Source organism: Capricornis sumatraensis, chromosome 6 (genome assembly GCF_032405125.1).
Source record: "Capricornis sumatraensis isolate serow.1 chromosome 6, serow.2, whole genome shotgun sequence".
Classification (NCBI taxonomy): Eukaryota; Metazoa; Chordata; class Mammalia; order Artiodactyla; family Bovidae; genus Capricornis; species Capricornis sumatraensis.
The window spans coordinates 80,103,924-80,123,557 of record NC_091074.1 but is presented as its reverse complement, the minus strand read 5'-3'; the positions used below and the strand labels follow the sequence as shown (position 1 = coordinate 80,123,557).

Sequence of the window (19,634 nt, the reverse complement as noted above, 5' to 3'; positions counted from 1 at the left end):
TGTGTGTGTGTGTGTAAAGTCAATATGTCATTGATAAAACAAGAAGTACTAATATAATCATGGACTTTCACTGGGAGAAGGAAACAAAACAAACAAGAACCGGTGGTCCAGTGGTTACGACTTGGCACTTCCACTGCAGGGGCACGGGTTCTGTCTCTGGAAGTTCCATATGCCTCAAAGTGCAGCCCGCCCCCCGACAAAAAAGAAAGCATCACCTCAAGAATATGAGAATAAGAACACAAAGTTGGCAAAGAACTGTTGTTTTAATTATATGTCTAATATTATTTATTGACTTTTAAACTACGTACATGATTTACTTTAATAAAATTCAATTAAAAATTAAGTTGCATGGGAGGGAGTGTGTGGGATGAGACTGTGACAGATTGTGAAGAAATTCTGGAAAAGTAAGAGAATGAGATAACCAGGGGTGAAGAATAAGATTGCTCCTCAGCATTAAGTCCACTTTAGATTCAAGGTCATGGTTTTAAAGTGAGACTACCCAGTGTAATTATATGTTTTCCTCCATCTACATTTCTTTAGATATTTACCTATTTTCACTGTGCCTGTGGCACGTGGGATCTTTTATCTTTGTTGTGGCATGTCAGGAAGATCCCCTGGAAGAGGAAATGGCAACCCACTCCAGTATTTTCACTTGGAAAATCCCACAGACAGAAGAGCTTGGTGGGCTACAATGTATGAGGTTGAAACTATCTCAGCTTCATATAACGCATTCCTGGACTTCCCTGGGAGTCCAGTGGTTAAAACGCCACACTCCCAATGCAGGAGGCATGCGTTCAATTCCTACTTAAGGAACTAAGATCCCACATGGTGCAGCCAAAAAATAAATAATAATAATTCATTCCTACTGCCTATCCCAGGCCTACAGCTGGGCCAGGACACTCAGCATATGAGTCTTGGCAACAGTGAGTACAAAACCTGTCCCAGACATCTTTTCTTCACATTCTCACTAAACAAGGGAGATGTGTCGAAAATTTTAACTAAAAGATATATACAGTTCCACTGGATTCTAATCCTGAGGCAGCATCTTTTCTTCTGGAGATAAAAATGAATAATCCAATACTCTTGCTCCTGGGATATGCATTCATGTTCTATGTCTACTGCTCCATTGCTTTTCATCAAACAAAGTCTATCAATTATCTTGCATGTGCCTGGTACAGAGGTAGGAAGTGTGGCAAAAATAAACAGGACATAGTCAAGCTTTCTACAATTCTTTACTACTTAAAGATTACAAATGAGTTTTAGTACAGATTTCCTCTGCTTCTGCAATTGAAGACTATGTCTACCAAAACAATAATTTTTTGCTCAATACCCTAATTTGATTGAAGTATGAAAAAATTAAATACAATTAAAACTTTACTGTCAATTATCTCAAAATCCTTCTCCAATTTTGCTATTAGCTAAGGAATTTATACAGCCTAAAAATAAAGTTTAAACAATTATTTTAATGTTGCACTTACCATTTTTTCATGGTGATTTCAAGGGTATTTTAAGGATTTAGCCAATTAATAGGCTCTTTTTAAATCTTCCACTGATTTTTTAACTTCTCATCCATCTTATTTCCTCAACTAGGACAGGGACAATTTCGAATCTTTCCTTATACCATTTACAACTCCCAACTTCATGGAATATACACAAAATGGCCTTAATACCTGTGTGTCTGGAGATTCGGGGAAGGTGGGTAGCTTTGTTTTGTTTTGTTTGCAGTAATACACTCTTTAAGTATGGGCTTCCCTGGTGGGTCAGACAGTAAAGAATCTGCCTGCAATGCAGGAGACCTGGATTCGATCCCTGGGTTCGAAGGGCATGGCAACCCACTCCAGTACTCTTGCCTGGAGAATCCCATGGAAGGAGGAGCCTGTCGGGCTACAGTCCATGGGGTCGCAAAGAGTCGGACATGACTGAGCAACTAAGCGCACACTCTTTAAGAAAGGTATGGAAAACATTTGTTGTCTTTAAAAACTTTATGCATTTTCTTGTGACTACACTATACTTATGTAAGAGAATATCCTTTTTTTTAGAAAATACACACAAGTATTTAGGAGGAAAAAGGCACAATGTTTCTAATTTACTTTCAAAAGTTCCGGGAACAAAAACAGAAAAATAAAGATGGAAAGAGAGGGAGAGAGAGGCAGACATGATAGAGCAAAATAGAAAATGGGGGAAACTGTCAACAATGAATGAATCAGTGAGGAAAGGTGTATATTCTTGCAACCTTACTAGAACTTTGACATTATATTAAAAGTGTCCATAAAAAACAGTATCTAGAAGGAAGTGTGAAAAGGCCTCTCTCACTACGCTCTAGAAAGCAAGAGGAAAGTTATTTTGAGTGCTGCATTACGATGATGGGTGAGGAACACTCCATGGTTTCAGCAGAGAAAGAGGCCCAACGGTAAATGAATTTTCACTTTTGCTCATCTTGGTTTGGCTCTCAGACAATTCATCAGTCAGATTTTAAGGAGCTCTGAGAAAATCTTAGAGCACATGTCTGAGCCCTCTCTAGGACTGCTTCTGGAAGCCTTGCCCTGGGACAAGTCCAACCCAGACACTGTCCTATGGAAAAGGAAGTCAGAGGAACAATGAGTTATAATTACTAGGGAGACTAGACGGCTCAGAGGCTGGGAAATAGCTGATATCTCTGGGCTTCTGAAAGTAAGTCAAGGTTAGCTCCCTCATGCTAGATCAGCCCCTGAAGTCTCAAACACTGCCTTTTCTCCCTCACATGAGTCATGACCAAATGCCAAAATGCATCAGCTGATGACTCTATCTCCTGTGTATTGATGGGAACTTACAATGCAAAGACCGGCCTCAAGGCACACTCTGCAAAGTGTCCTGGCATTCTGGCTCCCCGCTGATGCAAACTGCTCAGCTCTTCTGCAGTGACCTGTGAAACCCAGGGTAGGCTTACTGTAAACCAGGCAAAAAATTAAGTCAAGAAGCTTCAAGGCAATAAGCAGATGCTCAGGGAAAGCAGGGGACTGCCGAGGCCTGAGCACAATTGAGGTCTGAGTCAAAAGTCAAGAAGTCATTCACATGCCAAGGGCCATTTCCTCCACCGCACCCCCACCCCGCTATGCTGGAAGTCAATTCTCCACAGTCCGTGGTGAGTCAGGCGTGAGTACTTTGATTACCGCTCGGCTGATGTCATTCAAGAAAGCAGGGGGTCACCCACTGCATCAGAGGAAGAGACATTTCACTAAGACAGGTCCACCCTTTAGCCCTCTGGGGAGCCTGACATTTCCAGGACACAGAAAACAAACTTCCTCTTCAGAGGGAATATGCTTTCAGTGTGGGGGAAAAAGAGAGAGAAAGAACCCGGAGAGGGTCAAGACGTGCTCACCCTTGGCTGAACGCCCACAATCAGGGAAATTTCTGTCCTTTCAGAAAAGGTGAAAGCATCAAATGTCCTCTGGTTCAAAGGCAGATCCACGTTACTGCACGTAGGCAGAGAAAACTCAGTCTTGACTCAACAGGACTAGCTGTGCCAAGTAACCTCCTAACTCTCTGTCCACGGAACCCTTTGTTCTCACAGAAGTTAACACTTCGTACATATAATGAGTATGTGTTGAGAAGCTCCCAATGTTTGGCACCAGACTCATCCTTTGTGGTGGGGAGAGAGGCCTCAGAAACAATAGAGCCAGCAGGAGAAGCCATGTTGTTTAACAGCTAATCTTGAGTGTTATGTTTCTGCCACACCATTTATACAGATTATCTTATTTGAACATTAACAATTGTGTGAAGTTGGTACTACTATTTTCTCCACCCTATAAATGAGTGAACTGAGACACTGAACGACTAAGTAGTTTATTTAAAATCACAAAGCATTTGAACAGAGGTTTGAACCCAGACAGTCTATACCAGCACTGTCCAATAGAAATTTCTGCAATGTTTGAATGTGTTCCCGGATCCAATATGATAGCCACAAACCACATGTGAGACGTACTTGGTGCACCTGGATGACTAAATTTTAAATTTTTATTTCATTTTAATTCACCTAAATTTCAGTAGCCATCTGTTGCTAGCGTCTACCAAACCAGATGATGCAGATCAGAACCAATGTAATTAACCATGTGCTAAATCACAATATTTAGGATTGACCTTCACCTTCTTTTAAGTCATGGAAAGCCAAATTACAACAAACATCAACATCATCCTTGCAGGGGAAGACGGTGGTCACGTGCCTATATGGGAGAAGGGCAAGGGTTGCACTTGCCAGGAAGAGAATGAGGCATGCCCTGAGCTGTCATTCAGGCACTAAACATATGTGTCTTTGGACACAATAAAGGCAAGTGTCTCGCCTCCCTAGCTATCTCCACCTGTCATCCCTGTCTCCATTCAGCCACCAACAGCCTTCTTACAAGTTTGACTTCTGGTCCTGTAGATGGGTCAGCTGGTCCCAGAAGAAAGGACCACCGGATGCTCCTCTTTGTGACAGTATTGTGCTTAACACTAAGGAAGATGCCAGAAAAAAGATCTGCCCTGGACACTTGTCCTCTATGAGCTCTCGCTCCAGAAGGCAGGCTTACAAGCCTGACTGAGCTCACCAAAGCATATACAACGAAAGACAGTGTGTAAATGTACCAAAGCACGTCTTATGTGCTCAGCCACAACCACATATGACTTGTGGCTACCATAGTGGTTAGTGGGACAGAGAATGGATTTCAGAGGGGGTATAAAATAGGATACTAAATTTGGGCTGGGTGAACAAAGATGGTATTTTGCAGGAAGAGGACTTGAGCTGATATAAACAGCAACAAAAAGTGGGTGAACTTGAAAAGTCCAAAAGGAGGGCAAATGACATTTGATGTGGGGCATGATCACAGTGACCAAGTGAGTCAGTGCTGGTGTGGTGAGAGGCTCTGAGAAATCAGCTTAAAGTGTGAGATAAGTTGGCAAGATGGGGTGGTGGTCAACTTTTTGGCTAGTCCCTCCTCACGTTGGGAGCTCTGTTAAAAACATTTTGTATCTCAGAAGAAAACCTAAGAGATGATTTAAGATGGCAGTTGGCCCCCACCTGCAGAACTTATTTAAATATATAGATTTCAAGCACCACCCTTAGGGATTCCCTGGAACTAGGGTGAGGACCAGGGGGTCAGTTTTCTTTGATTTTAATTTGTTAACCAATGACTGAGATCATTCAAATGCTTCTGAGCCCTCTTGGATATCTGCAACCAGAGATTTCAGCCAGTCCCTGCTCCAAGTAAGAACCTACTCAATGGAGAATTCCCCGAGGCTCACTGATTCACTGGTTAGGGCTCCAAGCTTCCACTGCAGGGGGCACAATTTCATCCCTGGTTGGGGAACTAAAATCCCGTATGCCCTGGGGCACAGCAAAAAAAAGTTAAAAAAAAAAAAAAGAAAGAAAAACATTATTTTGAAATATAACTTTTTTAAAAAAGAACCTACTCAAAGGCCAGAGGTAAAGGAGAATGTACCCCATTTTCAAAGCTGTCCAGGCAGCATTATCCAGCCCCCCTGGGGAAGCCTTTCTGAGAGGTTATGAGTTTATCCCAGGAGGGGAATCATTGAGGGATGATAGAAAGGAGTATCTGGTTTAAAAAAAAAAAGGGAATTTCAATGAGCTGCATAGAGATTCAAGATTTCTTTGTAGGAAACTGAACACCATTTCTCTGATCCTTCATTGTACAGTTGAGTATGCTGAGGTTTAGTAAGAAGAATGACTTATCTAAGCTCACACAGCCACATCAAGGCATAAACAGTAGGTGAAGACAAGCGCCCAGCGAGCCTTGACTCTACTCTGTGGCCTCTCATCTGCCTCATCCTGGACACAGAAGATCTTCATGTTTTGGCACCAAATTCATAGTGCCAATAAAAACAAGAGAGAAATTTTTCTTTGGACTCTTTCATGCTATTTTCATTCCACCATTTTACTTGACAGCAGTTCTTTATTAAAAAGCAGGCACTTATCTTTGTAGGACATGCCCTTTGTTATATCATCTCAGTATTTCCCAAAGGCTCAAGGAGATCCAAGGGAAGATAAACGTCTGCCAATCAGACAAATATTATCATTTATTAAGGGGGAAAGAAAATGAAGTCCCTTAGTGCTTCCATTCTGTTCCCACAATGGAAGTAAGCTTTGTTTGTAGTCTGAATTTCCTCTTGCCAAACGCAGGGTCCTTTCTGGTCTCCCATCCAAGCCAATACACTCTTTTGAAATAGTCACTAATTTGCATTAAAATGGAAGAAACAGTCATGTACATATTGCTTAACAAAACCCTTACCTTACCTCTGAAAAGTATAACTTTTTTTATTAAAGTATAGCTGATGTACAATATTATATGCTACAGGTGTACAATTTAGTGTTTCAAAATTTTTAAAGGTTATACTCCATTTATAGTCATTATAAATTGGCTATATTCCTCATGTTGTACAATATATCCTTGCAACTTACTTTATACATTATAGTTTATACCTGTTAATCCCTTTCTCCTACAGGTATAACTTTGGGAGAATTCGGCTCAAACAAACAATTTGGTTTACTTACACAGTTGTTATTAGAACCCTTGATTTGTCGATTCGTATTATAATAAACGCCCATGCCACACACATGAAAACAAATAAATAAACAATCCTTATTCCTAATGGCACCTTTCATTCTCCAGCTCTGGTATATCCATTGGAAATGGGTAAGATACAAAAGCATTACTCCTCTTTCTGCTGTTGGTCAACACCATCTTGTCCACACCTAGCATGATGGGCCTCTCTCAGAGGCCAAGCATCTTGGTAAGATAGAAAATCGCAGCCTCTTCCAGGCATGATAACTGGATTTTCCATTCTTCTGGGAGTTGCCATGTGTTACTCCCCAGTAATGCCTTCAATCCCCACATGTACACCCACTCGAAACCACTTTATAGGGTGAAAAGAAACATGGAGTGTTGGGACTTTACAAGGCATTCATCTACCCTATCATTGCATAAACGAAAAGAATGGCAGGTCAAGAATTTTAAGTGATCTGTTAAAAGTCACACTCCCATTTAGTGGCAGATCAGGAACTAAGCACAAGTCTCCTGAGATTCTAGAAAGAGCTATGTGTTCCCTATTATCACTTGGGAACACTGCATTAGGTTTTGGTCCTGACTTTGCAATTGATTTCCTAAGTTCCTGAGGTACTCCCTGCTTCACATTTTTTTGTCCAGAAGATTGGAATTAAAGTGTCTATTTCAAAAAAATTAATAAATAAAATGTCTATTCCCCTCAACTCACAGAGATGCTATCAAAATCAAATGATACCATGAAATTGAAAATGTTCTAGAATGTGGAAAGCACTATTTTCTCATTTTTATGACACTTTTCCCATTTCAGATATATCTTCTAACAACCTCCCCCAAAGGGTAGCCATTTTTCATATGTAGTTAGAAAATAACCTCTCAGAAAGAAACTGAGGCAGGAAGACACATGCAAAGCCCATCTCATAAACAGATTGTTTTTAATCTGATGAAAATGCCCAGGTTGTGACTATTTCTGACAAGTTGGCTCACAAGACAGAGGATATTGCTGGGGAGTGTAGGGAGGAAGATCCCCACTTGAGTCATTAGTCACAACTGGGCTTTTCCTATTAAAAAAAAAATTACCCTACATACAAGAGGAATTGAAAACCCATTTCTCCTTTTGGAGTGATTTCAAGTTTGTGATAGAAGATGACAGAAACAAAGGAAAATCTTCTGCAGGTCACAATCTCCACTCCAGAAATTAAGACCCAGGGTATTTCTGATGTTGGTTTGTTTTTTCCTTCCTTTTCATTCTTAGAAAATAACTAAAACCAAGAGTAAGGATTCCTGGGAGTCATTCTGATGGGCGTGTTGGCCAGGGGAAGTGCTAGAAAATAGAGCATAGGCTGTCCCAAAAAACATGGAAGGTACACTGAACTGGCGGTCCTAACCCCTGCATTCCTGCCCTGGCTCCCAGACCAACCCCTGCGTCACAGCAGTAGAGTAGTTGATGTTTTTTAATAAATAAATATTTCTGGAGGCATTTAGTAGAGCCAGGGTATGTGATCCATTTATTTGGAACCAAAGTTTTATGTAGTGTTTTATTATTTTTCCCTTATAAGAATTTTTTTCCCCCAGAGAAGAGTACTCATTAATTTCAACCATAGCCCTTAGGTATTTTGAAATCTTCTTCTCATATTGGCTGTCACATAACCCAAGTTCAAATACCACTCTTTTGGTAAAAGCAAAGGTTGGTGAATACTGACATGGAATTGGTTTCTCTGTGCCGAATCCTCCAGCACCATCCTGGAGACCTCAGATACTAAGTGACAGTGTCACCGAAAGAGGTTGTTATTTGGACCCCCTAGTGCAGATCTTCCAAAAATGGGATCCAGGGCTTCCCTGATGACTCAATGGTGAAGAAACTGTCTGCCAATGCAGGAGACACAGGTTGGATCCCTGATATTGGAAGACCTCACATGCCACGGAGCAACTAAGCCCAGGCACCACAACTACTGGGCCTGTGCTTGCTCTAGAGCCCGGGAACTGCAACCACTGAGCCGGGGAGCCGTAACTACTGACAACCGTGCACCCTAGAGCTCGTGCTCCACAGCAAGAGAAACCCCGAACTGCAACTAGAGTAGCCCCCACTCGCTGCAACTAGAGAAAAACCCCGGGAGCAATGAAGACCCAGCACAGCCAAAAATAAATAAATTAAATTATTCTTAAAACAGCAATTAGTCCATTTAAATTTATCTTTTTAAAAGAATAATGGGACCCAGAGAACCCATATTTTCCATGCTTTTCAACTAAGATTTGTCTTATGTAGATATGCATCTAGCTGCTGTTTACTGACTGTCTTGTGACACATGACAAGTACCTTGAAGACAGTCGATTCACTCCTATAATATGAAAAGTCCAGTACAGTAATTTTTACAGAGTACATATGTTCAGTAAATAACATGAGCTAACATATTGAAAGCTCACTCTGCGGTAGGCACTGTGATAAGGGCTTCCCATACGCTACCTCATCTAACCTTCCCAACAAGTCAATGATAGAGTCATTGTTAATCTTTCCACAGAGGAGGAACTGAGGAACAGCGATTAGGTAACCGACTCAAAAGTCAAACAGCTAACAAGTGATGGATCTGAGGGACACACTCTAGCAGCCAGATTCCCAAGCCTGTAAAAGCAATGTTTGTCTCAAAACTGGTCTACTCTACCACCTCCCAGGTGACAAAAGACATCACCCTTTGGATGAGACCTTATACCGCCTTCAAAGAGTCAGTTTTCCTGGGACGACTTTCCCAAGTTGATAAGTGCATAGGTCAGGATAAGTTAGATTATCCCACTATAACAAAGATGACTCAGAAATCTCAGTGGCTTAACACAACAAAAGTTTGCTTCTTGTCAAATTTTGTGGAGGTCTGCCAAGAGCCCATTGGCCAGATCTATTCACGAATCCCCAAGCTGACTACTGAGGGATATAGGGAAACACACCCATATTAGGTAAGCAATGGCTATGGCTGCCACTGGGAATATCCTTAAGTCTCTAGGACTTCATGGGAAGAGTCCATACTGCTCTGAAGGATGAGGTGCCAGCCTTAGATCTCCCAGCAAACCCACACAGAACTGGCAAATGACTCCCTTTCTGAACTGCACTTTCCTTGTTTCTCAAATGATGTGATTACACGATTGTCCCTCAAGTCCACTCCAGCATATTTTATCAGCGTGCCAGTGAATGTCCCTTACACAAGACTACGCCGGCACCCTGGGGAGGATATAGAAACATCTCTGGATGTGACGGGAGGCGAGGCTGTTTCATGGCACAAGCTCAACGTTTTGCTTGGATGGCGGGCTGGGGGGAGACTGTTTGCCAACCTAACAGAATGGGGTCAGCGGTTCATGGCAACTCCCAGAACTTTGGGGATGTTGGGAGCTTTTTTGTTGGTTTTTACACCTAATAAAAAGTAATTTCCTCTTTTCAAAAGGCACATTTTTTTTTTTTTTCTGTTTTGGAAGATTAGAGAGTTTGGGGGTTTGTTTCATTTTTTGTTTTTAAAATTAAAAGGACATCCTCTTTCAAGGCTGAAGCTATGGGTAACAAAAAGAATAAGTAGTTTAGCTCAGGTCGCCCAGCAAGATGAGCAGAACAAGGGTAAAATCCACTGCCTTGAATGGGCCTCATCCTCAGGCAGGAAATCATTCTTGGATTAAAAACTCTTGCCAAATGGTCCATGATGAATGAGTGTTAATAAACCTCAAACATGGATTTCATATCCTTTTGAACACATGAAGGAAAGGCAACTTGGTAGATTTTGGCCCAATCCAGCACATAAAATAATGCCAAGACATTTTTTTGAGACACACCCCTGAGCCAACCCAGGGATGGTGCCTCTCTGGCACTTTCTGGAAGCAGAGAAATTGTCCCTTTTCTGGAAACAGGATTAAGGGCAGGTATGTGGAGTGGCCAGTAACACACAAACCAGCTCCCCTTCCTTAAAAGCTATCAGTTCTCTCTAGACTAGGACATGAATAACTCAGACACTGGGCTGCCTCCATGCTGGGTTCTTACCACCCCATCCTCCAGGCTCCTAAAGAAACATTTGTATACCCAAAGACCAGCCTGGAAAGGAAAAGAAAAAAGCAGCAGGAATCCCACCCCTGGCCCAGCAACAGGAATAACTTCCAGGTGTGTTTAAAAGCCAAGTTGCTTAAGCCACTTCCTTCTGTGTCTCCCCAACTAACTGCTTGCCATCAAGTTGAGTATAGCTCCCAGAGGTTTAGGGGACAGCCAAGGTGACCCAGCTATACCCTAGGAACCTGAAAATATCCACCAAATTTCACAATAGTAGAATCTGAGGGGAGTCAGTGCTTCTCTAGCCCCAAGTATCCCTCTTATGCTGCAGGAACGAAAAGACTTTACATTGTACCACTCCTTTTTTTTAATTAAACTTTTATTTTATATTGGAGTATAGTTATGGGGCTTCCCAGGTGGCTCAATGGTAAAGAATCTGCCTGTCAATGCAGGAGAAGCAGAAGACATGGGTTCAGTCCCTGGATAGAGAAGATCCCCTAGAGAAGGGATGGCTACCCACTCTAGTATTCTTGCCTGGAAAATTTTGTGGACAGAGGAGCCTGGCTGGCTACAGTCTAAAGGGTCGCAAAGAGTCAGACATGACTGAGCACAAAGCTGTTGTTGACATAGTTTATTTACAATGTTGTGCTTGTTTTAGGTGTATAGCAACATTAATACATATAGATACATGTATTTATTCTTTATTGGATTATTTGCCCATGCAAATTCTTACACTGTGCTGAGTAGGGTTCTCTACGCCATATAGTACTCCCCTGTTGATAATCTGTTTTATATTTATTAGTGTATAGACGTTCATCCCAATATCCTAATTTATGCTTTCTTCCCAGGCCCCCAGCTTTTTCCCTTGTTAACCATAAGATGTTTTTCTAAGCGTTTGAGTATGTTTCTATTGGAATATAATTGCTTTACAATATTGTGTTAGTTTTTGCTGTACAACAAAGTGAGTCAGCTATATGTAAGTCAGGAAGAGAAAAACAAATATCATATATTATTGAATGTATGTGAAATCTAGAAAAATGGTACAGATGAACCTATTTGCAGGGCAGAAACAGAGATACAGATGTAACAGACATGTGGACACAGATGGGAAGAGAAGGGTGAAATGAATTGGAAGATTGGGATTGACATTTGTACACTGCTAAGTTGCTTCAGTCATGTCTGACTGTTTGCAACCCTGTGGACTATAGTGCTCTAGGCTTCTCTGTCCATGGGATTCTCCAAGCTAGAATACTGGAGTGGGTAGCCATTTCCTTCTCCAGGGGATCTTCCTGATCCAGGGACTGAACCCACATCTCTTATATCTCCTGCATTGGCAGGCAGGTTCTTTAACACTCCTGCTACCTGGGAAGCCCTATAAATATACTACCATATGTAAAATATATAGCTAGTGGGAACTTGCTGTACAGCACAGAGCACTCAGCTCATGCTCTGTGTCACTCTTGACACTTTAAAAGTGCTTCCTCACACCATCCAGTATCTCATTTGACTTTACGGCAAACCCTGGGCGGAGGTGGACAAAGATTGTTGTCCTCATTCTAAGACCAGAACATGCAGTTCACAAAGTTCTGAGTAGCCAGCCAGGCTTGCCCCGTGTCCACAGGAGCTCACAGGTACTGTGACAGCAACAAGGTGAACGGCAACATTCTAGTTGTGAATGCAAGTTCCTCTGCAATTTGTTTGGCATTTACGTAGATCCTTGATTGGGTGTCATCAACCTAATGACGAGTGGCCTCAGATCCCGAAATCTAAGCCTGTCCACAAGTTCCATAAACAGAGGCCATATTCCTCATGTCAGGGAAAGGGCTGCCTGGAAATGATTAAGAGAGGAAAGGAAACTGAAGTAAGAACAATCCTGACCCCAGGTCACATCTAGCCCTGGGACAGGAGGATGTTCTGGTTGCTCATGACTCAATGCTGGTGGGAGGGAGGTCCAGCTAATTCCCAGCTCACCTCCTGTATCATCCAGGTTTGGGGGACCATTTAACCAGGAGAAACTCGGGCTCTTTGCCAGTGGTCAGATGTGACAGGATTATCATCACCAAGTCTGTTTTCTCAGGTGTCCATGCCACTGAGGCCCCAGGGAACATCAGATACCAGGATTTGACTGTTGACAACTGTCCCAAAAGCCCCCACAGGCACTGAGCTCCCCTCCCCAACATAGGTCCACTAGGAAACAGTCCCAGGGCTGGCAGAGGAACACAGACACCTACTTCAACTGTTCTGCCATGGGGGAAAGACCCAATAGAGGAAAAGCAGGCAACTCTACTGCCTGAAAGTTAATTGGTTACCTGTAAAACACAGAGAAAGTTACAAAGTAAGCTGGAGAGGACAGACTCAAGAAGCTTCTTTTGCGCAAAGTTTTAATACTCATAAAAATGCATACACAGGCACCCTCTCATTAGATCTCACAACCTCCTGCAAAGAAATACTTCTCTCCATTTTAAGCAGTTTTGTTTGGGGGAGTTTTACTTTCTTTGGCCACACCATGCGGCATGTGGGATCTTGGTTCTCCAACCAGGGATCAAACCCACACCTCCTGCACTGGAAGCATGGAGTCCCAACCACTGGGCCGCCAGGGAGGTTCTCCTTGTCCTCATTTTAGAAGCAAGAAAATGAATTCCAAAAAGGCAGATTTTCCCTGGGGTCCACATGGTAGAACTACAGCTGTAACTTTTGAGTCTCATAACTCTCCCTTCAGGCTCCTGGTGCTTTTCTCACTCACTCATCATTCATCTATTCACTCAAGGATTAGATTCAAGACCCGTCAAAGAGTTCTTCACTAGCACAAGTATCTCCCAAGGGAATGGCTTTCAGGCAGACTGAAGCTGTCCACTTTGCAATTAGTTGTGGATTGGGAATACTGTTACTCGACTGCTCTAGAATAGTCTTTTCTTTTATCCAGCTCTGTTCCCCTCCCCTGTTTCATTCAACCTTTTTTTTCTGAAAAAGATTTGAAATTCAGAAAATCTTTTACCATGATAAAAGCAGAAGCTATAAGGCAAAAAAGAAATAAAAGCAAAAATTTTTAAATGAGACCTAACTAAGATGAAAAACATTTGTACAGTGAAGGAAACGAGCAACAAAACAAAAAGACAACTTATAGACTAGGAAAAAATCTTTGCAAATGATCTGACCAACTAAGAGTCAATGTCCAAAATAAACAAACAGCTCATACAACTCAATATCAAAAAAACAAACAAACAGATCCAAAAATGGGCAGAAGACCTGAGTAGATATTTTTCCAAAGTAGACATACAGATGGCCAACAAGCACATGAAAATGTGCTCAGTATTGCTAATTATTAGAAAATGCACATCAAAACCACAATGAGGTATCACCTCACACCTGTCAGAATGGCTATTACCAAAAGTCTAGAATTAATAAATGTTAGAGAAGGGTGTGGAAAAAAGGAAACCCTTTTACACTGTTGGTGGGACTGTAAATTGGTGCAGTCACTATGGAGAACGGTATGGAGGTTCCTCAAAAAACTAAAAATAGTTATCATATAATTTGACAGTCCCACTTCTGGATACATATATGTCCAGAAAAAATGAAAACACTAACTCAAAAAGATACATGTACCCAGTGTTCATACCAGCATTATTTAAACCAAGTACTCATCAACAGGCAATTGGATTAAGAAGATGTGATACTAATATATATTTTATATACAACAGAATATTACTCAGTCATAAAAGAGAATGAAATGTTGCCATTTGCAGCAACATGAATAGACTTAGAGAATATTATACTTGTGAAATAAGTCAGGCAGAGAAGGACAAATACTATGTGATATCACTTATATGTGAAATGTAAAAAATAATACAAATGAACACATATACAAAACAGAAACAGATTCACAGACACTGAAAACAAACTTATGGTTAACTAAGTGGGGGTGGGACAAATTAGGAGTATGGGATAAACAGATATAAACTATTATACATACAGCAAATAAGCAACAAGGATTTACTGTACAACACAGGGAACTATGTTCAACATCTTGTCCTAACCTCCAATGGAATATAGTCTCCAAAAATACTGAATCATGATGCTGTGCATCTGAAACTAACACAATATAGTAAATATAGTAAATCAACACTTGAATTGTTTTAAAAAATGGAGCTATGGACCAAGGGATAAATCTAATACAGAACTGTTTCTTTTATTTCCTGTTGCTGTATGATATAGAACATACTTTTAGGGACTTCCCTGCTGGTCCAGTGGCTAAGACTCCAAGCTCCCAAAACAGGGGACCTTGATTCAATCCCTGGTCAAGGAACTAGATTCCACATGCTGCAAATAAGAGTTTGCCTGCTGCAACTAAAGGTTCTGCGTGCCTCAAGTGGCACGACTAGGACATGGCACAGCCAAACAAATAAATAATTTAAAAAATAATAATAGCATACCATTTAGCCTTTATATTGTCTGCTTTTAGCTATGAAATGAGGTTAAACTTATCACCACGAACTAAATCTCTTGGGAAGCCAATTCAGTCCTCTCTAGCATAGCTGTACTACCTATTGAAAAACAGAAAGTCAATGGGAAAAAAAAAAAAAAAAAACACTTCTCTGATCTTCCCCTAGAGTCACCCACACTTCCCATGGTCCAGCAAGTAAAGGGTTAGCACCTGGACCTAAGCGTGGACTCAGGAACCTGCTCCAACACAAGGCCATTTTCTTTTTCATTGGTAATGCCTGGACATGGAAGGGGCAACAAAAAATCATCACCACACTACCACACCACCACCATCATCATCATTTTATAAATCAGAAAGATGAAACCTAAGAAGAAGCAGCAGGAGCTCCAGAGCCAGATCATAGCTCCTTTCTCAGAGCCTAGCGAGGTGGTGGCTAAATCCTTGTTCTGTCGTGAAACCCTGGGTCATGAAGTCATTTCCACAAAACCACAAAAGCTTTTCTTCAAACATGTCACTTCCCCTATTCAGAAACATTCGACTAGCCCTGATTTCCTGTTTGTTTTGTTTTGTTTCTAGCTCCTCTGTTTGCTGCTCAGGGCATTCCTCAGACTGTTCCCCGCAGGTCCCAGACTGAGCCCTCACTGTTGCTAGTCTAATTCCCACAAAGGGCCCCATGCTCCCATCTCTGAGCCTTCCTCACGTGCTTCCAGGCTTCCCAGGTGGCTAGAGTGGTAAAGAACCCACCTGCCAGTGCAGGAGACATAAAAGACACGGGTTCGATCCCTAAGTTGGGAAGATCCCCTGGAAAAGCATGAGGCAACCCACTCCAGTATTCTTGCCTGGACAATCCCCATGGACAGAGGAGCCTGGGGGCTACAGTCCATGGGGTCACAAGCAGTCAGACATGACTGAAGCAACTTAGCACACACACACACGTTCTTCTTGGGTCTGCCATGTCCTCCCAAATCCTTCAAGGTGAAGTTCCTGTCCATCTTCTGCAAAAAGTTTTGTCCTGCCACTCCCGTGCTCCCTGGATGCTCTCTTCTTTGAGTTCCCACAGTATCTACAGTTCGAATAACATCAGGTTGGCTGAAAAGTTCGTTTGGGTTTTTCCAGAACATGTTATGGAAAAATCCAAAGGAATTTTTCAGCCAATACAATATTAACTCACACAGCTTTGTATTATTTTTCTCTCATTTCATGCATGTTGATTTCTTCTCAGTTACATCAAAAGGACAAGAATGAATCCTTAGCTGTCTCTTAGAACCCCAGAAAGTTGGTATAAAGCTAACAACATCCAAATGGTACAGTCACAGCTTGTTCACTGAAACAAACTTCTAATGTCATCACTCTGCAGAGGACCTGGCTGGAAAGCTTCTATAGGCGTCTGTAAGGCCCATTTTGGAAAATGCATTCTATATCTGAGAGTGTACTCAACCATGTTGCTAAAGCCATTCCAACATCACAAACTGCTAGAAGATCCTAAAACCTTACTTTTAAAAAGCCAGTGGTTACAGAAACCACCAGCTCTGTGGATGGTCCTGGCTTAGAGTAGAATAAGTTTGTTGACTCTGAAATCAGCCTAGAGGAGAAAAACACAGGCCTGCCTTTTCTCTTCCTGACAAAATACTCAGTACTTCATTCCCACCTGCCCACTGAAAGCAGAGGGACGGGTGCTGGATTTCTCTCTTCCTCTCTCTCTCTTTCCTTCTCTCTCTCTTTCTTTCTTTCCATAGAGTCTCAAAAAAAGAAGCCTCCTCTGTAGACAACTGAGACCAAAGGTTGTTCATGTGACTTCCTTTTGGAAAAGGTTTGTGCTGATTCTCAGCAAGTCTGACCACATCCAAGATAATGAAAAGGATGACTGTCCAGACTAAGCTGAAACTGATAGTCTCCGAATGTCTAACAATAATTGCCTGACAACCTGGGCCCTCCTAGGGTGATGGAGCTGTCTGGGTGCCCATCCCCCTCTCTCCCTCATTTACTTACACCCCCTCTCACCCAGCTGTCCTCCCCCAACTTTGATCTGACCCTCCTTTAATCACTACAGGCCTGGCTATCTAAACATCACTGTGCTTTGGAGAAATTACACTACAGAAGCCAAACAGATAAATAAACTCTGATCTTAGACCTCAGCTAGATCAAACTTACGAGTCCCATGGGGATGTTTATCTTGGAGAAGTGCAGCTTCAGATCTGGGTTCATTATTTGAGAAGGCTGCCAAATCAGTCCATGGTAAGAGTAAGTGGTGACTATGGAACCAGGGCTCAGGTTGAACAGGTCCCGTGAACAGCATCTCCCTCACCCACCTGAGCTCTGGTCCAGTTGAGAAATGAGTCAAAACCTGTCTTTGGAGACTTCCCTGGTGGTCCAGTGGTTAAGAATCTGCATTGTTAATGCAGGGGACCCAGGTTTGATTCCTGGTCAGGAAACTAAGATCCCATATACTAAGATCCCATATATATCGGGGCAACTAAGCCTGTGTACCACAACTAGAAAGAAGCCCACGAGCCTCAATGAACATCCCGTGTGCTGCAACTAAGATCCAACTCAACCAAAAAATAAAAATAAATAAATATTCCTTTAAAAACTAAAGACAAAAAAAATTTTAATTATAAAGTATCTTTGATGAGACACTAAATTATCACCCTGATTACTGATAAATATGATAAAAAAGTATGTGACTTACATATAGAACAAATGGGCTTCCTAGTCCTGGATCCCAAAATTGTCCAGATTTGACCAACCAGTCATAGACTGGTTTTAGCACCAAAAGTCTCAGATTCCAGGAAATCCTCACTCTGACAGAATCATCCCAGCTGGGCCAGGGCAGACTGCCCCCAGCAGCCTGAGGGCAGGGCAGACCACACCTCGCGTGGCCAGCTCCCACTTCAAGGAAGAACAGAAGGCCTGGGCTCTGCTGCACAATTTATTCTTCTAAATGTACCAATCAAATTAAGTCACTGGAGGGCCAAAGTGTTAAACTGGCAGGTCTCTCAGCACATGGAAAGAAACATCTGGAGTGAGGGAAAGAAAACATTACTTTCCAACAAAATGTAATAGATTTGACCAACAAATGAACTCTCAGCAATCTAACGAGATTGGGTTGAAAGTCTGAACTATAGACTAATTTGAAAAGAAATATAATTTTGTGAATTTCACCCAACTTGAACTAAGCTTTAAAACTATTCTTTAATAATAATCATATTGGGGCTTCCCTGGTGGTCCAGTGGTTAAAAATCCACCCTGGGGACACCTACCTTCTATCCCTGGTCCAGGAAGATCCTACATGTTGTGGAACAACTAAGCCTGTGTCCCTAGAGCCCTCGTATCATACAAGAGACACCACCACAGTGTGAAGCCCATGAACTGGAACTAGAGAGCAGCCCCCACTCGCCAAGGTTAGAGAAAGTCTGTGCGTAGCAGCAAAGACCCAGAACAGCCAAAAATAAACAAGCAAATATTTTAAAACTCATCATCATCATCGTGTTGTTGAGCAAAGCTTACATGATACAGTGGTGGCCTGTGGTTGGTAAGGCCACGTGATCGGGTCCTGTCATAATTTGTGGGCAGGAGTCGTGTGCACCAGTTTCTGGCCAAGCATGCAACCTCCCAGGTGCGGACACTCACAGCACTCTTGTCTCCCTGCCATGGTTATCAGAGATGTTCCAGATCCTGATTGCTCTGAGGGAGGACAAGCTGCAATGGACACATGCCATGAGCTGGAAACAAATGTATCTGCACCAATATTCCATCAAAATTTGGAGGTGCTTATCACCACATCATAACAAATCCTAGGAGCTTCCCTGGTGGCTCCTTGACAAAGAATCTGCCTGTGATGTAGGAGGCACAGGAGACTTGGGTTCGAGACCTGGGTTGGGAAGATCCCCTGGAGGAGAAAATGGCAAGCCACTGCAGTACTATTGCCTGGGAAATCCCATAGACGGAGGAGCCTGGTGGGTTACAGTCCAGGACGTTGCAAAGAGTCAGACATAACTGAGTGACTTGGCATGCATGAGCAGCCAATCTTATTGTGACTGATACAACGTAATTGTAAATAGAAAAAAGATTGGAAGGAAATGTTAATAGTGATTACCTCTCTGAGGAAGAATTTTAAGTTCTTTCATTTCTGACCCTTTACGTGCTTTTGTACTTCCAAGTTTGGTTTATTGAGTTTTTTTTTAATTTATGATTTTAAAAATTCAAACGAAAACAGATGCTTTCAGACCACCTGCTTTAACAAAATAGAGTGGAATGCTTTAAAAATATTTTATCACTTGTTTATATGTGAACCACATGTCATGATGCTAGTTTGAATCTCAATTTTAAAGCATTCTTACTTAAATTCAGCTCAAAATTTTGCTCTGTGTCACACATAAAAGGAAGCATCTTCCAAAAAGCTTCCTAACTGAGATGACTATAAAACTTTTTGGTTGGAATGTGAAAGCTATTTAACTGGTTAAAAATAAGGGCCAAAATATTCTCATCAATTCCTAACCTGAAAAGGAATTCAGAAATGTTTTATTGTTCTTTTTCAAAGTCACCAAGAAATCTACATGTCAAAAGAATAAAATGACATAAAGTGCACTCTTCTTGTGATTGTTCTAACCACTGTCCTCTTCCTCCTCTTCTGTGCTATGTACAAGAA

General features: G+C 41.8%; 1 non-coding gene across 1 annotated transcript; it reads left to right on the top strand.

Annotated features, from left to right (window-relative positions):
* The first annotated feature begins 17,345 nt into the window (after positions 1–17,345).
* Positions 17,346–17,418, top strand: TRNAN-GUU (transfer RNA asparagine (anticodon GUU)). Its single transcript has one exon. It is a non-coding gene; the product is annotated as a tRNA-Asn (tRNA).
* The last annotated feature ends 2,216 nt before the right edge of the window (positions 17,419–19,634 follow it).